Source organism: Ursus arctos, unplaced genomic scaffold (genome assembly GCF_023065955.2).
Source record: "Ursus arctos isolate Adak ecotype North America unplaced genomic scaffold, UrsArc2.0 scaffold_11, whole genome shotgun sequence".
Taxonomy (NCBI): Eukaryota; Metazoa; Chordata; class Mammalia; order Carnivora; family Ursidae; genus Ursus; species Ursus arctos.
Window position 1 is genome coordinate 6284375 of NW_026622775.1, and position 22047 is coordinate 6306421.

At 39.4% G+C, this 22047-nt stretch overlaps 1 long non-coding RNA gene across 1 annotated transcript in view; it reads left to right on the forward strand.

Annotated features, from left to right (window-relative positions):
* The window catches only part of LOC130543328 (uncharacterized), a 127501-nt gene extending 107281 nt beyond the window's left edge, over positions 1-20220 (forward strand). The window contains exon 4 of the long non-coding RNA XR_008958598.1: positions 862-20220. This is a non-coding gene — a long non-coding RNA (uncharacterized LOC130543328). The remainder of the gene's footprint in view (positions 1-861) is intronic.
* The last annotated feature ends 1827 nt before the right edge of the window (positions 20221-22047 follow it).

The following is a 22047-nucleotide window of genomic DNA, read 5'->3' on the forward strand; positions in this document are numbered from 1 at the left end:
TAAGCATTTTTTTTTTAGAAAATATATATTAAACACCAATGTTAGCTTCTCCATATTCCAGAATCTCACAGTCTAGTGGGGGAGGATAGACACGTATAGAAAAGACTAAAATATTGATGAAGTAAGGCTAGTATTTTCAAAGTGGTAAGGGGGCAGTTATTAACTATGCTTAGAAATGTCAGGGAGGGCGATGCGGAAGGGGTGGTGGGTGAACACACCATGGACAGAGCAGTGACAACTTGTCACAGTGGACTGCAGGGTTTTGGGGAATAGAGTAAAAAGAAGCCTTACGGGCAAGGGTAACAGCATATGCCAGAGCATGGGAGCTTGAAACTATAGAGTTCATTTGGGAAATTGTAAATTTGCTGACATAGCTGGAATATAGATTTCATGAAGGAGAGTAATAGGCAAGAACATTGAAATTGGCATTTAAAGGGCCTCTCGTGCCAAGCAGAAGAGGAAGTGATAGGAAACCTTGATGCATTTGAGGCAGGAAAGTGACATAATGATTATTTGCAATTTCAATGGAAACTGGTGAGTTTGTGAAAATAGTAAGGCAGTGGGAGATTCTGAGTGTAAGACTCGAGGTTTTATTTTATTTTGTTTTGTCTTGTTTCATTTTGTTGTCTAGTTTAAGAAATCCAGCAAATCTTGGCTAAATTGGCAGTAATAAAAATAATGCTAATAGTAATAACAAATACAATTGGAGTGCCAGAGAGTGCTTTAGCCTTTTTAAAAAAATTGAGATATAATTGACATAATATTATGTAAGTTTAAGCTTTGCTTTTAACAGTATGTATAATTTCACTAATTCCTGCTTCAACCTTGTAACTCATGATTATTATTATCCCCATTTTACAGAGGAACAAACTTAGATCTGGAGAAATGAATGAACTTGCCCTACGTCACACGGCTACTCAAGTCTAAGCGCTGTGACTCCAGTACCTAACTCCTGACCCGTGTGCTCTGCCAGTTCCTCACTGGACTGTTGTAACCCGAGAGGCCGTACACCACATCTGCCTGTGGGTACACGGGGGCCCCTTTGTGCTCATCTCCCCAAATTTATTATTGTTTTCCCTGTCGCTTGCACAAGGACCTGAAGCCGTCCTCTAAATTGCGCTTGGTTATTTCCGGTCATCCCCAGAGATCGTCTCCTGTGAAACCTGGAACTATGCACTCATGTTCTGGAAGCCCACCAGGTCACACACAGGCCCACGCTCGTCGAGCTTAGGCTCTTGCTGAAACTGTCCCCATGTTAGTGCACACCAACTCTCTCGGGAATTTGACAGCCTTCGAATGGTGATTCTGGCCTGTCTGCTAAAACTTCCATGTTTTACATGTTTAGCTAAATTAAGATGCAGTTATTAGTTCATAGATTTAAAAAATAGAATTGAAATCATTCTCTGTCCCTATTCCTCTTTCTGCTTTTTTATTTTCCTGCCATCAGGGGAAGAGGAGGAAAAAAAGGGGGGGTGGTGGAGAAAGTCCCAGTCCAAATCATAAAAGGAGGAATTAGGAAGAAATAAAGAACATTTTTCACTAACTTGGAAATTCAAATCTTAAAAAAGGAACTCAGAACAAGTTACCCTTTGTTTAATCTCAGACTCAACAGCAGAAATAAATTCTGAATTACTGTCATACTTCGATCTCAGGCAAAACATTATTTCATCAGAAAAGCCCTTACAGATCCCCCAAATAAGGTCAGCACTTTGGGGTTTTAGTTCTCGTTTTTCCTTTATAGAACCCATCTGCCTAAAATTAAATAACTAATTGCCTACTATATGGTTCAATGCTTATCTCTTCTGATCAAATGGTAGCTTTTTAAGGGCAGGAATGTTTTTTGTTTCAGACCAAATCGTTGCATCACCCCTGGGTATAGTGCCTTACTCTGGCAGGCTCTCGGTAAATATTTATTGCACACCAGGAAGAATGAGTGATCAAACAAACTGATAGGGACAGTATCTGGCCCTCACACATTGGAGGCGCTTGATGAGTAGGGGTGATGGTGATCTTTGGCATATCGTTTCAAAAGAAGGGTATTACACTTTGAAATGTATGGGGTGCATTAAGGTGTGATTGTGTGTCACGATTGACTGTCCCATGACCCATTAGGCATTTCTCGCTGTGTTATATCTAACCTGAAATGAGGCTTAAATCAGTGTTTCCATATTTTCTGAGTTCCTTGGATCAATAGCAGCAGCAGGCAAGGGGATTTCTTTCAGTTGGAAAGAAGCCTCTATTAATGTGCTTCTTTGCTTAATTGTTTCTAAAAGACAATTTCAACAAGTTCTGTACCAATTGCTTGCTTGTGAGTGATTTGTAGAAAGAAGGCTTGCACCTTATCCTCAGTGATGACTCCAAATAGCTTTCTAATACCCAGACTCTCTCAGTTCTTAAAGAGCACAGTCCAGACTTCACAGCCGCACAATTTGAAGATCCTTTAAATAACTGCATACGGTTTAAATATTATTTCTGGCATATTTGATGACTTCTGTCTCTGCTCTGAATCACCAATGGCCTCATTTAGCAGAACTGTAGGTTTTAAAAGCAGAACACTTAAAAATCCCTGGGCACTATGAATTCCATCTAAAGGAATTAGAAATTCCCTGTTCTTTTAGTGGTGGAAATCAAACCTTTTTGAATTAAATAAATACACATTCTAGAAAACAATCTTGAGGACTTACACTGTGTCGAGGCTCTGAACTATCTAAAGATGAACAGGTATGGTTCTTAACCTCAAGGCTAATACGATCAGTACATTTCAAACGGAAATGTAGAAGTCCCTTCTGCCATACTTACTCTTACGTTCCTTGGCTACACTGTGTTGTCCTGGTACAACTTCTGATATTTAAGAAGCCATGAAACACTTAGCACACTTGGCAAGAGACCTAAAATAATATTATGGACACTTAGAGTAGAACCTCAAGCACTGATTTGTCTATGGTTTCCTAAAACGTCACTAGGAAATGTAGAAGGAGAACAAATGATCTCTTTGCTAGCATATCGTCATTACAATTCATTGTGCATGAAAAGTGTTTCTTGCAATTTATCATGCGTCAGTCATACGTGCACACACACACACACACACATATCGTTATTTCAGACACCTACGAGGATGATGCAGTATCTTTTCATTTCATGGAGTATTAGTCCTTCCGCAGGGAGTGGGTAGGATCCCACGGAAAGGAAGTGAAACTAAAATCAATCCGTTTGGCTGCTCGCTTATCCTTAGTCTAATGAATGCGTTCACCTCTAACCTAATTTCATCATCATTCTTTTCCATCTGAGGAAGGAGTCATGGAGATTATAATTTAACTTTGACTCCACCTGGGTCCAAACACTGTTTTCTCTCATGCCTCCCCGCTCCTGTGAAAGACACAGCAGAAAATGAAGGACTGTCTTCGAAGAACAGAACCACTGGCCTCGTGAAGTTAGGGTGCAACTAGGGTTTTCGGAGTTCCTGGGAAGGAACTGTTACTGGCAAACACGCTAATATTGGACACAGTCGTGGGAGTTATAGCTACCTCTTGTTTTGTTGTGTTGGATCAAGAGAGAGCGCAGTGTTGATTTTGTTGGTAAAAGAAGCTGCCTTTGCCTCCGCTGGGACTGTTCCAAGAGCAGAGATAGAATGAAAACACTATAAGGAAGTGACAGTGATGACTACAGCCTCAGCTGGCACGACTTCAAAACATCTCCGAGGAGAGCGTTCCAAAGAGATATCGCAGTGTAGCTCTGCTGAGAGCTATACAAATAGCTTTCGTGCTGCTTCACAGAAGGTAAAATAAGTCGGAGGAAGAGAAAACGAACAAAAACAGCACCGCCACCAACAGAACCCTCTTGTAAATAAGGTGTTGCATGACACAGCTAAATGACAGAATGGTACGTCAGCAAGACCTTCCAAACGTGAGAAACCATCTAGTAGGGATCATAGAAGCCGACAGATGGCTAGTTAGCCTTCCCTGGACACATATCTGGTGAGTGAGGGCACCCTTCATTGTGAGGCGGACCATTTGATTCTTGAACTATTTTTAATTGGTAAATACTTTTTCTTTCCTTTGAAGGACATTTCCCTTTCTGTGTCTTCTTCTGCATCCTAATTCTGTTCTTTGGAGTGCCAGGCATGCTGGCCTCCATGTTTTAAAAACTGTCATCATGCCTCCCTTTAGTCTTCTCTTCACCAAGTTCAAGATTCCTTGTTTGTTTCATTTCCCCCCACATTACGTAGTGCTCAGACCCCTCTCTGTTGACATCTCTCTAAAAAGGGGGCTTTCGGAAAGTGAACAGATGTGATTTTACAGTATGTATGATAAGTTCTCCTGAATGGGAGTAGTATGGTTTTATGATATTGGCCTAAGCTTTCACTACTTTAAAAAAAAAAAAACCTATCATCAGATTTTGGATAAGATGGAGCTCAAAGCCACATAATCTCTATCATCTTTGTTCACATAAGCTATCTCTAAAATAAAAGTATGGCAAAATATACTTGGAAATTGATCTTTTTGAATGGAATTGAAGCCCTTACATTTATCTCTGTTAAGTTTCATTTTTCTCACTTCTATTGGGGAGATGTTGAATTTTGATTGTTAAAGAAATGAAGCAAAAAACCTACCACTTACCGACTTTCTTCTATGTGCTAGATGCTGTGCTTTAAGGACCAAAAATCTAATGCATGGCTGACAAGCAAACAAGGAGGTATGATAATACGTGAGACAAGTAGAAGGACTCTTCTGTGTTCTGGTAACCCAAGGAGTCTGTGAATTTCTAAAACGGGTTAATAATGACACTTGAATTGAGTCTTGAAGTCTCACTAGGAGGTTTCAGGAGAACAAGGGGGTGAAGCTATTATTAAACACATGCTCCAATATTGCAAACATACAAATGTGAAAGAGAGGGGTCAAGTAAAATAAACACTTTAAAGTGTTCATTGGAGTTAGCAAGTTCATTCTTAACTTTAAAAGCCATTGCAATGGAATTGTGGCTGCAAAAGTCAGATTTCAATGTCAAGATTTGAACGACCAGTAGGGAACATACACAACTCTTTGAAAAAGCTTGGTTAAGAAGTAGCTTGCACGTGAGAACAAAGGTGGTGGGTTAAGGCAGAAGGAACCTCAGTGTGTTTATTTGTGAGGAAAAGGAGCCCATGAGGAGGGTGGAACATGCAGTATCAGAGCATACACCTGACGGAGCAAGTATCAATTAGCTTTTGCTGCATAACAAATCACCTCAAAGCTTTGCGGCTTAAATCAACTCAGGTTTTTATTATTTTTCACAAGTCTATGTTGGCTGGGCAGTGCCTTTGGTCTGGGCTGGCTGAGATCATCTCTGAGGTCAGCTGTGGCTGGCTTGGGTTGAACGGTTTAGGATGGTCTCTTAGGTCGGGCAGTTGGCTCAGTATCAGCTGGGTCAATGACCAGGCCATGTATCTTTCACCATCCTGTAGGCTAGCCTGGGCTTATTCACCTGGTGACGGTCCTAGCTTCCCAAGAGCAATGAGAAGAGGCAAACTTCAATGCACCAGTTCTTTCAAAGCTTAGTTTCCATCACATTTACTATTGTCCCATTGACCACAGCTTGTCACCTGGCCAAACCCAGAATCGCTATGAAAGGGTGCGGATATGGAAAATTGCTGCAGCTATTTACCACAGCAGAGATGAGATGTAGGTCTCATGAGAAGGCAGGCCTGGACAAGAGGAAGAGCTTTAACGTACAGATGGCTCTGGGGGTAGTTAGCTCTGTAGGTAGCAGGCCAGTGAGTTGAGGGTATATATTGCTCATGGTTTCTTTTTCATCTGTGATGTGGGGGCTGTGTCCTGTATACAAAGGGGGTAAAGATATGAAAGGGGATTTCAGGGGAGTCATGAAATTTGGAAATACTAGAAAGAGGAGAGAGAGTTGACCAGAGACATGTAAGAAATGATCATTATTCAATATTCAAAGTCCTTTTTAAGATTTAAAACCACAAAGTTATAATGATATCTATCTATAGGTTGTTTTGATTTTTTTTTCCAACTCTTCTCAGTAACTTGATTATAGAAATGGACAAGGTATAAGGTCGAATGGATCCAAGGGTAGAATTTTAGACAGGAAAGCATTGTGGAGGTGAGGAATTATGGAGTCCGGGGACGGTATGGAATAAAACCAGAGAGGAGGCCATGAATCGAGCATGAAGTTCAGTTTTTTAGGGCCTGGAAAATTCAAAGGACAAATTCTTTTTTTTTTTTTTTAAGATTTTATTTATTTATGTGACAGAGAGACAGCCAGCGAGAGAGGGAACACAGCAGGGGAAGTGGGAGAGGAAGAAGCAGGCTCCCAGCCGAGGAACCCGATGTGGGACTCGATCCCGGAATGCCAGGATCACGCCCTGAGCCGAAGGCAGACACTTAACGACTGCGCTACCCAGGCGCCCCTCAAAGGACAAATTCTAGGACAAAGGAACTTGGGAAAAGGGAGTCTGTGGTCACACAGATCACTGGCTATTGGTCATACAGACGAAAATAGGCTATCAGCGTTTATGCTCTCAGAGATGAAGCAGCCCTGGATTGATCACATGAGTGGGTTTTACTGAAGTGGGGAACATGTGGGTAAAGTCATCAATGAGGAATGTAATTATAGTGTATATCACATCCATGTAGACGTTGGTGCATCTCAGGAAAAGGAGGAAGACTAAGAACCACTAGGTACAGAATGTACCTCCCTCTTTAAGGAATGTTTTCCAGACTATCCTCCCTTACTAGAGAAGATGGAGGCTAAATAGGCATCGGTAAGTCTTTTGTCTCTCTGTTTTCCTTTATAAACAGTTGCCATTTCACTTCCTTTTGGGGGGTTTCCCTTTTATCAGTTTAAAAAACCCTATTGATGACTGGAATTCCTTCTAAGCCGCAGTGCATTCAGGTTTAAGACCTTGTTTCACTATTCCAGCAGATGTAAGCTCCTCCCTTTCCCCCATTTATCTTTGTTTAGTGCTCTTAGTTCCAGCTTTTACATACGTCCTTTTGAAATCTGAGCTCATCTGAGAACTCCCTTGTAACTTGATTGATTTCTTTAAATGTCTTTTCATTTTTTTTCCCCATTTGGACCATCCTTGGGGCCACATTCCCTTCTAGAATCTTTGTTCCTGAGCTCCTACCTACTTTTTATCTGAATTCGCATCCTTTATGAAGGCCCTGGCCTCATGACCTAATCACCTCCCTAAAGCCCCACCTCCTAATACTAGCATCTTTGGGCATTAAGTTTGCAACATATGAATTTGGGGAGGATAGAAACACGCAGACCATAGCAAAAGCCTCATTTAGCTAAAATTCTGTCAGTTATAGCTATCAGGGAAGAACAGATTTTAGGGGACAGGTGGCAGTCTACCACAGAATACATTATTAATCCTACAATTTTCAAACATGTGTCCCATTTCTAAACCATATCATCTGTAATGCACTGTGAATATATATTTTAAATTTATGAATTGTTTTACAAATAGCACAATTATATTTTGGTGTTGTATATGTGCATGTCAAAAGTGGAAATTTGTGCTATTGAATGTTTAGAATATATCTTAATTTTTATAACTTTGCTTGGGATTTATTTATTTTTGCAAGCTGAAGAATTTAAAAAAAGGACATGGCTTAGATCTCTCTCAAATTCCGAGAGATCTTCTTACTATGAAGATCAAAGCAATGACTACAAATGCTCCCTCATCTATGAAGCACCTCCCAAATGAAGGGTCTTCTGACCATTTATCATGTGTTCCTGGTATGTGAAAGGCTCACATTTTCTACAAATATCTCGAGCACTTTGTTCAGGGGTGTGCTATGGTGGGTCTCAGAACGATGCTGTGGAGGGCTGACCTGAGAGAAGGAATCTTTCCACAGAAGACAACTTAGCCTACATCATAATTTCCCTTCAAACACAAACTGGTTTGCTAGTCCCTACAATTCTGAAATAAGATTACAGAAGATAATCATTTGATTAGGAACTTATCCATTCTAGGACTTTCAAAACTGAACTGTTAATTTAGAAAGGGTGAACCAGGGACAAGCAATTGCAGAAAAAATGTTAAGGATGAGAAAGAATAGGGGCCTGAGGCAGAGTGCTGCGGTTAAGGGCTCAGGCAGAGTGTGGACTTGACTCTCAGCTCCACTACCTCCTGTGTGTCCTTGGTCAGTGAAGCTACCTCTCACCTGTAAAATGAAGATGACAGTGCTTTGTTCATTGGCTTGGTGTGAGGATTAAGTGAGAGCAAGCATGTGAAATACCTCATGATGCCTCATGCATATTAAATATTCAATAAATGTAAACTATTGTTCACTCTCTAAAAGGAAGCACAATTACCATGCCAAGAGTCACACCTTTCATTACGCCGTTAGACAGTAGAGAAATAGAAGCTGTAAACGTGCATTTGTTTAAACATGTTAACATGTACCTGTGGCTATTCCACTCAGCTGATTGTTGATTCTGCTCATGACCGCCATTTAAGGACCCACATTAACTCCAATTTTATAATGACTTTGAACCCAACTGGCAGAATGTTCCATGTGTACCATGACTCTTCCCAATATTCCAAGCCCTCATTTTGTTGACACCTTCTTATTCTAGAATCTAGATGTTGGTCTTGGTTAAAGTGATATTTTAATTGACTATTAAAACAACCAGAAGCCATAAAGGTAATTTGAGTATTATTTTAATTTTAATGTTAATGATTTAATATTATTTATAATAATTCAATATTAATTTAGAAGGGTTTTGTGAACTAAGTGGGCTTTGAAATGAGCCTTTAAAAACTGGTAGAGTTTGGATAGGTAGGTTCTAGAGACAGAGGAGGGCATAGCATGTAACTTTGGCAAGTGAAGGTATAGAAATGGGTAACCGAGCATGGTGGGTTGACAGAGGCCTTTATAAGAGAGAAAAAGGGAGTGCCATTGGATCTTGGAAGTGGGGGACAGGTGAAACATGGTAGGTACTGAATGAATTCTCGAGAGGGATGATGATGATAATGAAATTTTGAAATTTGATCTGATGCATGAGAATAAAAAGGCTAACACACTTTCTTGAGAAGATTAGTTCATGAAGCAAACAGTCTTTAGACCTCTTTAAACATCATGCATCTTGTGAGATGCATACGGAGAGGAGAAAGACAGGGATTAATCTAAATCTGAGGCAAAGGTATGCCGGATTTCTCTTGTAGTCATTGGTTTTCTTGCTTGGAAATTGATTTGCTCTAAATAAAATGTGCTTAAAAATATGTCGGGTAAGTAGAGTTTTCATGGAATCATATATATTCCTAACTCTGTCAGGCTAGATGAAGTATTTACACAGCCATGCATTCTTAAGATTTTTTAGTAGTGTTTTTTCAGCTTGAGGTTGAGACATAGCTACTTACATAAATTAGTGTTCCTATTGACAGTGACTCACTTGGTGGGAACAACAAATTCATTTTCAAGTCTGGCCTGACCTCCATAACCTTTCCAGTAAAAAGTAAATAGTGGTGCATCATCATGCTTTTTTGGCTAACAAGTCCCGAGAGGCAGGGAAGATTTCCTCTTCTTGTTTTTCACGACGACACCCACTGATCTACACCTGGCACTCTGTAATATGCATGTGTTGTAGATTACAACCGATGAAAGGTCCTGTGCTGTCAGCCCAGCCCGTGCTTCGCTAAGGCAACCTGTTGGCAAATTATAGCTGTTCCTCCTGCCAAATGAGTCAGTTGAGATGGAAACATCAATTTGAGATGATGTGTGCTTTCTGTTGTAAGAATACAATTTAGGGAGGTGACATGATTGTCACACGTTTGAGTTTTAAATTTAAGAGTCACTGTAGAGGAGGCGCAGAAAGAGAAGGTTGGGAGAGACATTGATCATTTCATCCAAAATATTAAATATTTTCATTTTATTAAAAATATAAGAATTGCTACTTGGCTTAAAACAAAAGCTAAAGAAAACACTGTCATCTTCTAAGAGGGCCAAGTCGTGCCTTCTCTGTGTGTGTATAAATGTATGTATGTGTGTGTGTCCAGAGTCTACCTCTATTACTCCTAAATAAAACAAATAATCTAGGATCTGAAACCGGGAGCAAATAGCGAATTGACTTAAAAAAAAGAGTCACTGAAAACACATCAGGAATAAAAGAGAAAAAGTAAACAGAAAGATGATTTGAAAGGATATGCATTTGTTTAACTCTTCATTCGAGAATCATTTATGGAGTGAATACCATGCTGCATGCTGGCAAATCCAAGATAAAAGATAAGCCTTGGCTTTGAGGATTCCTTACTCTTGTAGAGGAGACAGGTAAGATTTACCTATAGTAACAATAAAATATTATAGAATTATCTGAAACTTTCTTGTGAATATAAAGAAAATTACTTGTTTTTGTTGTATAGATTATTATCTAATGTCAAATAGTTTAGAATTTTGTTTTCTTTTTACTGTTTGATCTTACCCTGAAAGGTTTAGGAAAACATAGTTTTAATTAATAAGTTAATGAGCAGCAAAAACAAAAATAATTAAGTAAATGGCATGTGCCATTTAAAATTTTTAAACAATATCCAATTTGTGAACATATTAAGTTAACTTCTATGATTATTTGGTGTCACAGGTATCTCTGTTAGAATAGAAAATATGAGATTATTCTGATCTTGGAAATTAAGGATGAGGATGCTCTTTTGCTTGTTGTTGAAACTTCGTACTTATCTCAGAGTCTGGCACACAGTACTTATGTCCCTCATCAATTATGTGTTAAATGCTATTGTTTTCCTAAAGATTTTATTTATTTATTTGAGAGAGAGGCAGAGGGAGAGGCAGAGGGAGAGGGAGAGAGAGAGGCAGAGCGAATCTCCAGCAGACTCCACATTGAGCATAGAGCGCGACGCCGGCCTCAATCCCACAACCCTGAGATCATGACCTGAGCCAAAACCAAGAGTTAGATGCTTAACTGACTGAGCCACCCAGGCGCCCCTAAACGCTGTTGTTTTCCTACCCTCTTCCTGGCTCTAAAGGCACCATTTTGCTCAGGGCACATCGCACCACAGTTATTCAAAGAAAGTATGCCAGCCCTGTGAGGTAGATCACGGTTGGTTTAAACCATTACAATACTCCCATTCCCTTTTTGTACTGGTCGGTCTATTATGCTCCCCTTTTAGGATGATGAGATGTAAGGGCAAGTGTGCTAGGACTTCCGAGAAAAAAAATTTCTTCAATTAGAAGAGCCACAGAAGAATCCCTTCTTTCCTTCTTGAAGTCGTTGTGTATGTGTCGTAGAAGCTGTGGAAACCATGTTGTGACCAGGAAGAGAGTGCCAAGAGGATTTCAGAGAAGGTGACCCAAAGCTCTCACACCACTGAGCTGCTTATTATTAGGGTGACAACCCCTTTTATTTTGGTCACTTTTTAAAATAAACTTATGAATGAAAATATTTTAATTTACTCTAAGTTTCATATACTTTGCAGATTAATTATAATTTAAATAAATTATCATGGAAATCTTTTCCTTATTTGACAGTTAGAACATGGCATTGAGATCCCAGAAGAGCTTTCTAAGCTTCTGGTTTCTGGAGTAAGTAAACTAAACTGTCTTATTAGTAAACTGGGAAGAGTAATATTCTGCAGTGAAGTTTTGTGAAGCTAACATGATGATATTAGTCAAGTAAACAGAATAGAAAGCTTACAGTGAGTGTTGTTAGAGTGCCATATTTGTTCCTGGGTTTCCATGAAATAAAGTGAATGATTCAACACTCATCACTACAGTGTTTTCTGACGTCCTCCGCACATGCTCTGTCATGGGTGCCAGCGCTGTGGAGGGATGGGAGACAGCTACGTGTGCCTGGTGTCATGTTCATGATGCTTTACATACATCCCCTCCTAGAATCCTCATGATAGTGCTGTGTGGTAGGCACTAATATATTACACAGAAGAGGAAACGGCCACAGAGATGTTAAGTAACTTGCTGGGGTCAAACAGCTGGAAAAGGTCAGGGCAGAATTTGAATGCAGGCAGCCAGGCTCCAGAGTTTGTGATTTTATCTAATACATTATTGATATTGACTCAGAGATTACTTCACACGCCCGCTCATGTTGTCTGTCATCCATCAATATCACCCTCACTTGAAACTACTCTTGCCAAAGCCCCCAGCCACCAACTTCACATTCACCAAAGTCACATTGTTGTGTTGTTTTTTTTTTAAGTTGACACTTTCCTTTATATAATGTAGTTTAAACTTTCCCCATCCCACCTCACAATATATGTTCTTGGATCTTTTCCCATTTCATACAATATTGTACACTTTCCCCCTTTAAGGTAAAGAGTTATCTCTAATGGATACATCCGTTTTCGGAACTAGACGGATGGTTTATGAATAAGGGTGGTGTTTTCTGCCTCTCCATACCAGAAGCCTCAGCCTGGTGCCCTCCCTCATGGTTCCAACCGGCTCTGCTGAGCACCGCGGAGGAAGATAACCTCAGCCTGTACTCAGGCTTCCTGGCAGTCTTGTTTTTCTCCCTTCTCATTCTCTCTCTTTCTCCACAATAGCCCATCGATCCTCAGACTGTCTTCACATCTCCCACCCGCACCAGCCAGCACTCCCTCTCCACGGGGATCACTTCAATTGTGATGGGGAAGCACAAGCTTTGACCTTCCTGCTGCCCCCTCTGCGCTGTTCTCTGGGTCCACCCTCACGTCTTCAGTCCCAGTCAGTCCTGAATAAGCCAAAGTCTGTGCTTTGTGTGTTGCCTTAACTTTTCTCCCTATTGTATCCCAAACTCATGTATGTTCAAACACACATCTCATGGCTTTTCCCTAATACCTTCCAAATATTTTCACTTTCTCTTTGTCATCACTGGGATTGAGCCGTCACTATCTGTCACCTGGATTTTAGCAATAGCCTCCTAATTTATCTTAATTCCTGAGTTTTCTTCCTCCAACCCGCACTTTCTCCAAGTCGTATCCCAGTGTCATTCTCCTGCTTCACACTCTTCAGTAACCACGCATGGCTTTTAGGAAAAGTCCAACATCTTCTGTAAGACATCTGTTCCTTTAGGATCTGGCTTGTTTTCTGCCAACAACTACCCCCTCGCCCTCCACCCAAACACATACACACACACACACACACGCACACACACATGCTCAAGTGCACACACATGTTCCTTCTCATTCTGCTCAAGCTACACACAACTTCTTAAGGTTGAACACACGTTATCCTGTTTCTTTGGTCTGCAAGCATGGGCCAATACTATTCTGATTGCTTAGATGTTTCTTTCTCAGAGAAGAAACTCCTTTTCCTGGAGTCCCTATCATAGCACTTTTCACATAATTTTGAAAGTTTCTATTTTCTTTTTTGCCTTTAACCACTAAATTCTATTTTTGTCTATCCTTAGCCTGTGGTGGAGCACCTGACACATAATAGAAATGCCAAAACTATTTGTTCCTTGGAGATGTTTTTCTTCAGATAGATGCTTGATAAATGTTTGAGTGTGACGACAAGAAGGTAAACGTGGCAGCATACCTAAGCTAGATGTGTAGTGATTGTCTCCGGTGTACAGAGGAAGGCAAGAGACCTCGGGATCTGGGCAATCTGGAACCCTGTTTTCTGATTCTCCACTAGAACCAACCTTAGGAAACAGTAGAAGATCACTAAAGTTTGGATGTGCTGTCACTGAAGCAGAGTGTCTTGAGCTGGAACTTGAAGGAAGGAGTATATTTTTATCAGACAATAGACAGAGTTAAATCCATCCTGTAGAATGGGAGTCAGTCAGCAAAGTTTCATAGTTAGGAACAATGGCATGGGGTAGGAATAGTTAGAGTTAGGAATGATATTATTGGTTTTGGTTGAGACGAGGAGCTTAGTCTAGATATTGATGTCTGTAATACCAGATCGAGGAATGTGGGCAATATCCTATAGATCTGTAGTCACCAACAGTTTCACTCCACGGTGCACACAGAGTATGAACATCTTGAAAAGGCACATTGCGGTGAAAGATGGTAATACTTGAAATCACTGGAAAGGGCAGTGGAAGTGAGGGTCGAGCGTGATGAAGGCGGCCCTCTGACTGCCTCGGGCTCTGGGTCTCTGAGGCCCAGCTGTCCTGGTCTAGGCCGGATGTCCTGATGGCTCAGGACAGTGCTATACTAGCACACCTCTAATCCATTCGCAGCGCACATCGACTGGAAAGCTCTGCCACTAACAATGGGCAACTATCAAAGTTCACAAAGTGGTATTTAAGGGAGATTAATCTGACAATAGTATGTATGTGGGGAGAGTGTTTGGGGCAGGAAGACGAGTGATTACAGAAGTCCAGGTGTGAAGTAATGCATACTTGCAATGTCATGGTGTAGGAATGACAAAAATAGGGGGTCAGGAGACACAAAACTGGATGGGAGATGGGGAAAGACAGATGATATCTTAGCTCTGAACCTGAATGACTGGGAAAATGACGGTTCTACCCACAGGACAAGAAAGAGGAAGTCCTCAGGGAGAACTCATTTCTGAAGAAAGATGGTGAGCGAGGATGTACTATTAAGTTTAAGGGGATGGAGGGGCAGTCAAGGGGACATGGAACTGAGAGATATGAGAATGAAATTCAGGGGATGGCTGAGGATGACAGAGAGCAGTTTAAGAGTTATCTATGAAAGGTAATAGTTGAAATCATCAGAGTAGATGAAGATTGTGAATAAGAATATCTATCTAGGAGAAAAGAAGAATTAAGCCCCAGGGTTGCAGTTTTCAAAGTATGATCCCCTGACCAGCATCAACGTCACCTGGGAACTTGTTAGAAGGGTGAATTATCAGGTCCACCTCAGACGTGCTGAATCAGAAACTCTGGGGACTGGGGCCCAGCAGTCTGTGTCCTACAAGCTTTCCCTGGTATTCGGATGCACAGTGGTTTGAGAACCACTGCCTCGGGGTTATGTCTATACTGAGGCAGGTCAGATAAATAGAGTCAAAGAAGGGGCCAATAAAGATCAGCCAAAGGGTGGAAGGTAAATTATAAGTGGAATAATGAAAACAAAGACGAGTGAGTTTCAAGAAGACAAGGGACAAGAAAGAATGCTCAAGTGACCAAAAAGTCAAAAGAATGATTGGTGGTTGGGATCATGGGAAGAGGCAGAGTCATTAGCTTGTTACATGCGGGCACTCAGTTTTATGGAGGTTAAAGAGTGGGTGGTGAGTGAAAAGCCAGCCGTATTGTTAAAACCATTGTTCATACTAATAAGGATATTAAATGGAATAATAGCACAAAAAGAAAACATACGTAAAGAGAATGTTTTTCTCCCCGAGATATAGGAGAGACATGAGCACTTTTGTTAGCAGAAGGGAAGGCGACCAGAGGGGTGGGGAAGGAGAGAGAGGGGCTAGTGTACGCCCAGGCCTGCTTTACTCACTCTTTCTGCAATCTGTATGTGTACATACCTGTATTCATGTACCTTCGTATTTGGAACGTGTTTGCTATTTGCTACTGACGCCCGTATTCATGATATCGAGTGCATCACGCAGAGCTAGAATTCTCCAGGACAAGAACCACATAGGAGGCAGAATGGCCAAAGGAAATAGCTTTCTACGATTCGCTGATGAGTTGAATATCTATAGTAACACGTTCTAAGAAAGCCACTAGCCTGGACACTCTCTGCCTAAGAATACCCAAGTGCCACTGATACTTCCCTAGCTGAGCTGCAGAAACCCTAGAACATCTTTAGTTTTATTTTTTCTCAAGGGTAAGGTAGTTCAGGAGGGATTTAAACCAATTCATTGCAATAATAGTCTGGTTTGTGAAACTTCTATTTCCTTTCTCTTCCCGTACCTCCACGGAAGCGTCCTAATCTGTATTTATATATGGAGTTTTTTTCTTACTATAAACTTCAGCATTATGCTTCTTTTCAAAGTTTTTTGAGGTTTGTTTAAAACAAAACATCATGGTAGATAAGGTAATATTCTGTTTATGCATCTCTCTTTCATTCTTTACCCTGTTAATGTTATTATGTTTATATAATCTTCTACTCTTCTAAAGTTATTTTCAGTAATTTAAATTAGTTCTCAGATGTGTGATCCTTGATGAGTTATCCATCTTTATATGCCAACCCAGAAAAATGGGTTTATAATATGAATCCACTTCAAAGCATTTCAGGGATAATAGTAAAAATAACATTTTAAAAATATAATGACTGTTATAACTCAATTATGTAATTTCCCAAATAATCGGTACATAAAAATAACACCTTTCATTTGGATTTATAATTGAGGATGTTGTGATTAAATGAAGCAATGGGCCCTATTTAACTCTAATTAGAATATAATTCCCTGTATTAAAACATCAACAGTTCTCTCTCTCTCCTTCACAGCTTAGCTTGTTTACAGAGCTACACTGAGTCAAATCATCTGCCCCAAAACTTCACATGTGTGTAACACACACATGTATACAACACACACACATATATGCTTTTAGATGACCGAAGACATTCTGTCTTCTAGTAACGACATTATAACACACACACGCGCGCACGCACACACACACACACGCACACACATGCACACACACACACTATTTGAGTTAATGTGAGCTAACAGAGGAACAAACTCTGTGATCCACAACTATTTAGAAGAATGACAGTGAAGGTTGGAACAGAGTGGGGAAATTGGCAGAATTCTTGTGTTCTCAAGAAGCCGTTAAATGCTCTGGGCAGGGAAGTCTGAGTGATTCTTGGAATTTACTCCTGGGAATCTTCAGTTTTAAATTAGATCAGTGGACAGGATTAGATACTTGTAATATTTCTCTACTGAATGTTGGAAAATGAGACCAATAGACAGCTATTTTTTACTTGTTTAATAAGAGAGGAGAGAGAAAGCGCGCGCGTGAGAGAGAGACAGAGAGAGCACGCTCGCATATGCACTGATGCCCACCTGTGTGATTTGGGAAGGAGAGTGCAAAACAGTGTTTATGGATAAGTTAACCTGCTCTGAGTATTCCAATGGATACCAAGTAGAACTTGTGATTTCTGTTTATGTTTGATTAAATATATGACACGATGACATATAAGAACATTGAATGGTTTGTCTACCTGAATATAGACCTTTTTCTATAATGTGAGTTTTTTCTATGCATTCTTGTAAAAACGCAGCTTACTCTGAAATACGTAGATGAAGATGTTACTCTTCTGCATACACTCAGAATTTTTCTTTAACTGTATCTTAGTGATCCTTGTTTTCAAACTTTTTATTTTATAGATGATGACATTGAAGTAGATATAATATTTGTAACCCTGTTTACATGCTCTTTTTTCTTATTCTCACTATTCACAGCATGATCATAATTGCTCATCCAATCTCTTTCTAGATTTAGACCTGAACTCACATTAGTGATATATGGTTAGCACTTCACATGTTTATATTTTCAAAGACTTTATACACTACAGTTTTCTCTTACCATGTGATTTGGAGCTGGTAATTTAATATCACTGTGTCTTCTTTATCTACCTACAAAGTGGTCATTATTCAGTCTAACTCATGTATCTTATATGAATTTAAGAGAGAGCCCTTCTCTGCCTTTTGGCTAAGATCAAGCGAAGAATTTAAGAGAATGGTCACTTCTAAAGTGTTTGACCTCCTAGGAAAAAAAATAGTTCTTGCAAATACTGGACATTATTTTATTTTTATTTTTGTTTTTACTTATTTTATATATTTTTTAAAGATTTTATTTATTTGTGAGAGAGAGAGAGAAGGGGAGAGAGAGCACAAGCAGGGGGAGTGGCAGAGGGACAAGAAGACTTCCTGCTGATCTGGGAGCCCGAAGTGGGACTCGATTCCAGGATCCTGAGATCATGATGTGAGCCGAAGTCAGACACTTAACCAACTGAGCTACCCAAGCGCCCCTGGACATTATTTTATTAATAAAATTATAGATATCAAAGTCAATTGGTTATACATAATTGTTCTCAGTTTGATCTTTTCCTTATTGTTTTTTCCTTATCTGGATAAGTTGAATAAATCTCTAGAAATATTAGAATTTCTGAGTGCACAGATATGCCAGACTAATACTAATAATTTCATTATTTAGTTCTAATTAACAATTTATGTGCTAATTGTTTAACCATTATCCTGTCTTTCAACAAGTTTTCCCTATTAATTCATGTCCCTCTAAAATGGTCTTAGGTATACGACATGAGAATAGTTTTGCGTGCTCCAATGAATAATATTTTATTTTAAAAATAAGCTTAGACATTATTGTTTTATATTATAATTCAACATTATGGCATTGCATATGAAAACAGAGGTGGTTCAGTCCTTTCCCACAACATATTCCTTAATGCAAGCTGAGCTCTGCCTCGAGACATCCATATTTACCTCATATTCATGCCAATTGAAATTTGGAAAATCATCAGGTAGAAATTTTCTTTTCTATTATCACAAAATTTGACCAATAAAAGTCACAGACTTGGTTGTCATTCCTCTGCCCTCCCCACCTTTTTTTAAATGCATAATAGTTTTGCAAAATGTAGTTTGGCTGTGGATAGAGGACAGCAGGATTTCATATTGCCTTCCTTGATTATTGTACTTGATCTTTAATGATTGGGCACAATTAATGTTTTTCTTCAGATTCAAAAATGTAAATATGCTCCATGTGCTGCTTTTTCTTACATTTTTAAACCTCATCACTCTGGCTCTGTCTGCAGAGAATGTGCCATTCATCATTTCTACCATGTTTACTATAGATGTTCTGATCTTTCTACTCAGTGTTTATTAAAGAATTCTTTATCTTGTCATTTCAGTGCTGCTAGAAGCATAGACTTGTTAGTCCTCAGTCTTCTAATCCTTACTTTGTATTTCTTTGTTAAAATTTTCTTTCTTAGTTTTATGATTACTATTTCTTATAATACATACGATTAAATTTTTAGCATTTTTTCAATTTGCTTCTTTCTAACGGCTATGCTTTACTATAAACATAATTCAAGTACACATGGCCTTGGGTTTGGTCCTATGCAAATGCTTTAGATCTAGCTAGCATATGCTCATGACATCACAGAAATGTCAATTCAGTTTCCATGGTCTTTGATGGGTTTTTGGGGTACAACCTTTCAATTGTCCAGGGTGTTCTTTGGATGGATACTCTCAAAGATAATTACCTTAATCGTTTTATAGAAATTGCATTTTCCCCCGTTGGAAGGAATTGACATAGTGAAAATTCAGTAAAGTAGGAGTGAGTAAAATGAGAAAGAACTAATACCGTTCACATTTGTAAGTGGCAGCTGATAAAGTAAGGCAATTCAATTCTTTTTCTTTTTTATTGTGAAATGTATCATACCTTTTTTTAAAAAAGCAAACCCAATGTACACCTACATTTAAAAAATAAATAAAGAATGCTTCAGTAATTTTCCTATAGTTCTTGTATAGGTCATGTTTATATTTTGTTTCCTTTCTGTTTTAGGGTGGAACACCTGATTCATTTCTTCAGGTTAATCTTGAGCTCTCCTAGTTTCCAAAAGTGCTTTAGCAGCTCTATAGATTTCTTTCTTCCTACTTTCCTACTCTCAGAGATCTCAATTAGTTTGTCTGATTAAAGCCCGGGTATCAGGATTTTAAAAATTTCCCCATGTGTTTTGATGTGCAAAGACTTTGGAGAATTATGTTAGAGTCCGGTGTGTCTTGCTAGTTCCTGCTTCCACCTCTTTACACGTGCTAATTCCTCCCCAGGCTTCTTGATTTCTTTTTGTCCCTTGATCTGCTCCTTCAACCACCACGTTCCCATCGAAGCCTCTCTTCTTTGTTGTAGACTTCTCAGACATTTTAGGGAGAATAGAGCATCTTTTACTTTGTGGATTTTCTTCGTAGCTCCCTTAGCTCCGTTCTCACACCACTGTGCCCTCGACGCGCTGTTTCCCGTGCAGTTTTGCATTATCGGGAGGTAGCTTGGAGCCTGGCAAGTTCATGCATTCATCACATTTGCTGAGCGATTTCCAGATCAATCACGCTTCTTCCCCAAACATCATGCTTCTTTTTTTCTTATTGTAAATAACAGTAAAAGGTCTGTGCTACTAGTCGATTAGTGCCAATTAGATTGTGTCATTTGAATGGGTTTTAAATTTGCTTCCTTTATAAAGCAATACTAACGCTTTCTTATCAACGCTTAATAAAGAATCTTTTTAATGATCCCTGATAGAAAAATTTACAGAGTGGCAAAAAGTTGTGCCTGCATTAGTTTTAGGTGCATTTCTACCCTGTACTTTCTGTTTCACTCCCTTTTCTCAGTGTTCGTGCTTCGGAGAGGTGGTGGTGTGGTGGGGGCGGGAGGCGGGGGGCTGCATACACACAGAGAGCATTTGGAATCCTGTGACCTTGGTCTGGTTTCTCGACTTCTCGGACGCTCACTATCTTCCTCTGAAAATGGAAATAATACCCACTAGCAAGGGTTGATGTAAAGAGTAGATGAAATACTACCTGAGATCCCTAAGTGTCGATTATTTAGATATTAGTAGAGGTGCAAACACTTTTGCAACAGAGTGGCCTCAGCACTATTTAAATAAGGTACTTTATTTGGAATAAAATAGATGGCAGTTAATAACCACATGTACACATGTGTGGATACTTTTTATGTTTCATGGATAGCAGTCGTGCAAAGTGTGACTCCTACTCAATCCCCGCCCCCTACTTTTGGGGGATTTAGTTATCACAACAATGGGACTATTTTGCAATGATAAACTTACAGGTTTATAATACTTAGAAGCGTTATTATTACTTGGAAGTATGGGTTAGAAGCATTATTAACACTTAGAAGCATTGGTATACAGCGTTGCATATCTTTGTTTTGAGGGAAATAATAAGAAAGCATCCCAAAGACATAATTCAGAGGATTTGCACAATACCTAGAATCTTTGTCCCTAAAGCTGTGCGAGGAGAAAAGGCTTCACTCCACTGCCTGGTATAATCTTCCTCCGTACTTCTGTCAAAACCAGCTTATTATGTTCTTTGGCAAACAGGGGCCAACTCATTTTTGCTTATGTTTTCTTTTTACCACAAACTTGGTATTTTATTAACTCCATCGCTCAAATTGATATTAAAAAGGAGTTAATCGATATTAGAGAAAAGTAATATAAAGTAGTAAAAAATCAGTTTTATGTTTAATTAGTCTTCTGGGGCTACCAAGCAAGCAATTTATGAAAGTCCCCCCCCCCCATCTAGTTCATTAATGATGATCTATAAATGGAAACGTTTTGAAATTATTTCTTTTACTTTGTAATCGATGTGTATTTCGTATTATTTTTTTTTCCTGCTACACACAGGCCAATGCTTGTATTAACAGCATTTTAAAATCTAGTTAAATCTGAGAATGAATTACTAATTATTTCACGCTCAAAACCTAACAGTCCTCATGTTCATGCGTCATGAGTTCAAGTGCTGCCCACGAGTATACAGAGGAAACTTCGGGTGCGTTGCCCAGGTTTAAAATACGAGTCTCTTAAAAAAAAGAGATATGCCGAAGTTTAAAATAACAGCATGCCGATTTCTTTATAGAATTTAAAGAATGGAAAACACTTGCAAAAATATCAGCAGGCAGGGGCAGGAAGAACAAACGGTAACCAAATTGGTTCCTCTGACAAACCATAACATTTACTTTAAACCATCAGCGTGCTACTCAGTAAAAGGCAGGCTACCACTCTTTTAATAGATCCCAGGCCTTGTTAAACTCACTGGTCTGCAAGAATTACCCAGGTCAAGAGCAGGTCAAAAAGTGAAAACCCATGTGAAAGTAAACTTTGAAATATCTGCTTTTGAAGAGCCCCAGCCGACTGTCTCCTCCGTAGTAAATACAGTTCCTTTTTGTGTACGATATTGTTCAATGTGCTGTACTCGGAATCCATACAGGTAATAGAAACGGCATTACGCTATTTTATGTCCTTCCTACTGAGTGCGGTCTTCGCTTTTTCTGTAGTGTGGGTATCTTTCTTCTTTGCTTTCTAAAACCTTAAAAAGATCTAAACTTCATAAAGAAAGAAAAGAGCTGTGGCTCGGTTTTGAGTAGGCATCTCTATTTCGTTTTGAAGTATCTACGTTCTATTTAAAACTAGAGCCGTGATTTCCT